Source organism: Haliotis rubra, unplaced genomic scaffold, assembly GCF_003918875.1.
Source record: "Haliotis rubra isolate DU_JTF1 unplaced genomic scaffold, ASM391887v1 Scf687, whole genome shotgun sequence".
NCBI lineage: Eukaryota > Metazoa > Mollusca > Gastropoda > Lepetellida > Haliotidae > Haliotis > Haliotis rubra.
In genome coordinates, this window is record NW_025767398.1 from 228165 (window position 1) to 234941 (window position 6777).

Below are 6777 nucleotides of genomic sequence, written 5' to 3' on the forward strand. Positions count from 1 at the left end.
CTAGACTTAGCATATGTTTATGAACGGGTGGCACAGGTGGGGCAGGATACGCTCACCTTTTCGCGAACACCTGGTATCATCACTATTTCATGGTGAGTCATAAACACATGCTCTGTCATCATATCGCAACGTTACAATCACTGGATTGTCTGGTCTTGACTCGATCTATTTACAAGCACCATCTTATAGCTGTGATACTGCTGAAACAGATGTATACTCAAGATATAGTCACAACTGTACAATCGACTCTGTTTTTAGCAGATATATCTTATGGACGTGTACAGGGTTTTGCCGCTTCTATTTCATATGTTGTTGCTGCATAATAATCACAAATATTTTCTATACGCCAGTCAAGGTGTGTCTGTGTTGACATTTGCTTCACACGAGTTGACGACGTGATCTACACGACGGGGACTGTAACAATACGTAACAGTCGGGGGACGTATCTACTCGCATATTCAATAACAAGAGTGTTCCGGCGTTAAACAATATATTAGGGTATCATTCATCCTGCTTCCTAGACACCCGTGAAGATCCGGGTTAGAAGTGATCTTCAGTAACCCATGCTCGTCGTAAGATGGGATCGGGTGGTCAGACTCGCGGACTTGGTTGACACATGCCATCGTATCCCAGTTGCGTAGATTGATGTTTATGCTGTTGATCACTTGATTGTCTGGTCCAGACTCGATTATTTACAGATTGCCACCATATAGCTGGAATATTGCTGAATGTGGTGGAAAGCTAAACTCAAACTCAAACTATTTCCTATAATGCCAAACTTCACATAGATAGCAGCAAGTGTTATCCAATGTATCATGTTGACGGCATTACCCTTGCTGCTGTAGAGAATGGTATTGTTTCTGTAAACATGGTATCAACCCAAGGGAGGTAAGTTACTCTCAGTGTATTGTAACAAATAAATAATACACAACATAGATCCTCGAGGAAACATGTGTTGTTTTGATCTGCAGTATGGGGAATATTGCTAAAAGTGGCGTAAAACCATACTCACTCACTCACATATCGCTCTGGGTCGATCTTTGTTGCATTGAAGTCGGCAGTGAAGACTGCCCAATGCTCACTCACAGACCCAATATAGGAGTGAGTGAGTGAGTGAGATTAAGTTTATAGTCATATCGGCAGTATTTTAGTCTCATCGTGACTAAAACTAGTTATAAATTCATGATAAATGGAGTTAATTTTTAAAAACCTGTCGACGATGGATAGTAAAAATAAATAGAATATCACTCAAACAAGAATTAAAACTGGCATTTATCTCTAAATTTGATAGCAATCAGGACAACACAATATTTAAGAAAACCGGGCTGAGTATCGCCAGCAACTGAAAGTTGATCACCATACTTGGGACCATGGGGACTTGAAGTGCTTTGCTATCTACATGGACCCTAGCTGGATTTACACCGTCACTTCAATCCCTGGCGACTGTACTAAATTTTAGCCATCATTTAAAACATAAAAATACTACGATTAAAAGTTCGGTAGACCAAAATTGACCTTGAACGTTGGGGGACTTACGTACGTACTCAGGAGGACAATAATGTTACAATACTTTATCCCTTCGAGAATACAGCCACTAACAATCTCGGTTGCTAATTCTACCGATTATAAAATGCCATGTGTCTATGTACAGCATTATCAATCAAAATTTTCGCAATAATTCAATTTCTTTTTAAAAACCAAGACTCTAAGTATTAAAAATGAACTTACGTTAAAAAGATCCTTCACGGAAGAAACTTTGAAATAGTTATCTTCTATGATGGAGAAATCAACACAGTCAAGCAGGACATGACATGACCGTAATTCTTTCACCACAAGACTTTGTGTGTTGGCGATTAGATGCCTGATTCTGAGGGTGTGAGTTCGAATCCCAGGTGGTACTCAACCCAACAAAGGTACTTAGAAACTGTACTTTACTAAGAAAGTGTAATCCCAAATATAACATAAGTTACATTTGACCACTTTCTAAATGACATTGTGTAATCATAGTTTTCGGCCGTGGGAACGGTGCCAATTTACATTTATCAGAGGGGTACACAAAGTCCGCCGTCTAGACTACCAGTTGTCCGACTTACATTTTGTGGAAGTCTCGGTGGCTGAGTGGATTAGGCGGCTTACATGTCATCGGTTCCCATTGTGTTGAGGGTATTGGCATTTTTTGTTGGAGAAGTGCATGACATGTGACTTTGAAGTTGAATTTTAATTGAGTATAGACTTGTTAAGAACTGAGCAAAGTATTTGGAAACTACAAACAGAATACAAGACAAATCTTATGGATAACAACTTCTTGGTTTACTTTTCACAACGTTTCTGGGCTAGTTCTTGCCCCTTCTTCAGGTAAAGGCCTTTGAAGAATTTTATCAACAGAAGTTCTAAAGGATCTAAGACAAAGCTTTAAACCTTGGTGGTAGACATAATCTATTAGTTTCAGCAACAATACCATCTGAAACAGGTGATATATTTTTTACTCAATTTGTTATTTGAACTGTTGAGAATATTTGGAAAATCATTCTCAACTGAGAATATGAATACCGGATCTGCTATACTTCCATCGTCCTCAATTATGACCGCATGTTTGACCGGACTTAGTGTTAGATCTGCATCCGGACTGTTGCCCCACAATTCTCCAGAATGACTTAGGATAATTTCTAGCGTCTATCAATATCATTTCCAAAGAAAATGACCCTTTAAACAGTACTCTCAATCCTCTAAAACCTCACAAATATGTCCCAAAATCCCATAACCCTTTATGATCGGTATTAGTCTCTTTCCCACCACTCTGGCTGCAAAAGGAATTTTAAAGGAATTTTTATACACACTTCTACCATAACCAGCTGCTGCCTGGTACGTAAATACATAAATACATTTGTGAAAATAGCAAGTATTGGAGACAATCAAACGCTCATGCACGTGCCGGGCGACGTGACGTCATTGACGGTGGCGTATGGCCTTGCAATGTGTTACTGCACGTGCAGCCCGTACAGCTGCACACAACATGTGAAACTCTGAAATTGCTGTCACTGTCGAAAGCTTGATCTTTGGTCATTTAAACGTTCACAAATCCACATGAGAAGTCACATGCACATCATGCCAAGATTAACATCTGCTCAACGTCATGAAGCCATTGGAATGGTTCGAGCAGGCATGAGCCAACAACAGGTGGCAGCACATTTCCAATGCCATCGTAACACCATATCTGCATGGGTCACGCGTTATCGAAACAGTAATGACGTCGCCGACCACCCACGTTCTGGGCGTTCCCGACGTAACGACGCCAAGACAGGACAGGTGGATTCGGGTGACTCATCTCAGATACAGGTTCCAGACAGCAGTGACCACGCCCCAGACCATTTCCCAGGCCTCCAATGCTCATTTGGTAGCCTCTATGCGTCGTCGTTGCACTGCTGTGCTTCACGCACATGGTGGTCATACCCGTTATTGATTTTGTGACTTCGTCATGTGACCCCCTACTCGATTTGAACTTCTGACGTCATCGTTACGGATATTGTTCATGTTCTTTTGACAATTTCTTGTGGTCCGATACTTCAGCTTATAAAGTGTCTACATCATTTCGTCTTTGCTGTGTTGTATTCCAATTCTGAAGGCATTTTCTGTGTGCACAGTTTCTGTATGTGGCTAGTATATATGACCAGTGTGCCCTAAACGAGCTGTCGAAACGTGATGAGAATCGGTTGCCTTCAGCATTTTGGTCAAGAAATGAAATTGGAGTTGTACCAGTTACCCTTGACACCTGAAGTACAGATTCTAGTACTTTTGTTACGTTGAGTCCCTTCCGGGATTCGTACCCACACGCTCAGAATCACCTAATCAACAGCACGCACGTTATCGATCTAACCCACAAGTGGAAACTATTTCAAAATTCCAATATAAAGAAACTAATGAGATTGGTTACTACCGAACAGGTTGTCAAAATGTTCAATATCCTTGACATTAGAATAAGAATTGTTTGGAACACCATTTGTCAGACTACCTTTGTGAAAGGTTCATCCATTCTCATGAATGTCCTTTTTCTCCAAGCATCAAAATTTGAAAAAACCTTCAGATTTTCGCTAGGTGCTGGTGACGTTGGAGCGGGTGCTTCCCTGTTGTAAGACGATGCATCAGGCTTTGTACATCCTGTTAGTTATTATTCATGAAATTTTGAACATATTCTCATAGACATTATTTCACCTTTTAGAGAGAAACTCTTGGTCTATTAGTCTCAGCATTACAACAATTTAAATTGTTCTTTGTGACTGCTTTAATTCCTAACCAAGGCTTTTCTTCATTAAATGAAAAAGAAAACTACAATTCTGTGCTGAAACTGCATTTAAACTTCAAGCATGTTGAAGGCAAAGACAACATTATCGCCGGTGCATAATCAAGATTTGGTTGAGTGTGATCAGTTTTCACTGCGAATTTGATTTGCATGATAATAATAATGTCTATTATTATTTACCGTATTGGTCAGTTTTTTAACTTTGATTCGCAAAGAAAATGTCTTCGTTCAAACGTTCCTTCTGCGAAAAGGTGAAACAGTGTCGTAACACTGTTTATTTTGAGATCTAGTAGACGTCAGTGGTGCTCGTCACTGTGTTGAGACTGGAGATGCGGTTAATCTGGAAGCTACAATAGCAACCGGAATAATCCATTCTGACAGTGTCCTGTATGTAAAAACGGGCAATCGATTGCCTCTGTCATCTCACATGTGAAGATCGACATGGAATTGTTAGTTTGTTTTTTAATGCCAAACTCAGGAATGTTCCAGCTAAATGATAGCAGTCTGTGAAGTTATTGAATTGTCGAATCGTTTGAACAATAAATAGCATTTATGGGTATCTAATGATAATGATTTACAATTTACGTACAGGGCACAGATAATGTCTAAAGTAATGTTTTACCCGATAATATATTCATTTGGTTAGCCATTTGACTGGGTTGGTTTCGATAATTTCACACACGGAATTACAATTTATTAACTAACTTGACCAATAGTAAACACGCGAAACCTAATAAGTGAAAATAATTCTTTAACTTTTACGTAAGACTTGTAACACATAACTTATTGGTCTTTCACCATTATGTAAATTTTGGAAAGAAATGAAGACATAAAACGGTCTTTCAACAACCTCTGCATTTTCTTCACTTTGCCTCGTGGGGTAACATAATCGGAATATAGGTGACCGGAGAGAGGAAAGTCGCGGGTTCGATCCCCGACTGCGTCATTCCAAAAGACCTTTAAATATGGTACTTTTTGGTCCCTGTCTGGCGCTCGGCACTTATGGTTATAACAAAGACTGATCGGCTCGGAGTCAGTATAATGTGTCTGAGTGGGGTATTCATGCTTAACCGCGGCATGGTAGTTCAGTGAGCTAGAACTATAAAATCAGCTCAAAGGTCACATGCAACGTAAAACACAACTTTCGGTATGGACTTAGCGAAACAAATCATCAAAAAATGCAAATTCAACTTATAAAGCTGAAAAATAACGCGATGAAAAAGCCCGCGCAAAATCAGAGTTCAAACGATTCACTAATTTTCCCCCAGCGCTTGGGGTAAAAAGTTGTTTCAACAGCTATGCTGCGCTGCGCTCCTAACGCATGTGCATTGAATAGGTTCGCCAAGCTTGAAACAGGATTCATGCCCGGATTATAAGATCGTGAGCAGGAGTAGTCTAATCCTGGTTACACAAATAAATAGTAAATAATCTACTCGTTACATAAAAGAACCTTGTAAGGATCTAGATCTACTCAGCTATGTGTCAACCAGTGAGGCATTCGACATTTCAAGACGAAAAACCTTTCCTGGCGGTGAGTACTCGGAGTCGGGAGACTTTGGTGTGAGCTATTGTTTCTAATGTTTTTATTTATATTTCCCAGGCGCGGGCTTTTCATAAGTTATTTCTCAGACGCCAGCTTTTTATATGTTATGACAGTAGATTACCGATTTAACTGTTTATATAATTTCATTTGACTATTTCACCGCACGTACTTCTTACCGAGTCATTTTCTCAGTTCGATACTTAAAAGCAATGTCATTATTTAGCGTTGACAGAATTTCTAACTGTGATATAGACATGTCGTCGTCACAGACAAAACTCAATGTCTGTTTTATTGACACCTATGTGTTTGCCTGCCTCTCTGCTCATGGCGATATTCAATACACAACTTCGATCACTGACCACATGCAATTTGAACTTAACACCTATCAGGCTATACACCATAAACAAAATGCATTGATTTATGGCCCTAGTTCGGTTTCAGTCACATTATGTAATTACACAGACAGACAGGTGTGATACTTGTACACATGACATGTTATGATGTCTGTTGATTGCAAAAGGTTATACACAAAAAATGAGCATGCATTTACAAAACCCAACATCTCTATATACACACACACAATGAGCCGTGAAGTCATCGGCACCCATCCGCTCTGACTGGGTTCGGTATCCCGGGTGCTTCGTTTCGAGGGAAGTAAACCCAAGTACAAAATATTGCACTTTTGATTTGCGATTGTACGCTTATAATTTTGTTGATATGTTGTTTTATAATCAGCAATGTATATTATATGTCATGAATAAGTGATACTTGTGTTTTAATTATGTTTGATTTTTTTTTGTTGCATGTGACCTTTAAGTCTGGGCTAGTACAACGCTAAACCCCTTTTCACCTCATCTTGTAGCTGGATAATTGGGATACCATTACTACCATCATCGTGGAGAGTAGAACCCTAGAACATATACAACAAAACACTATA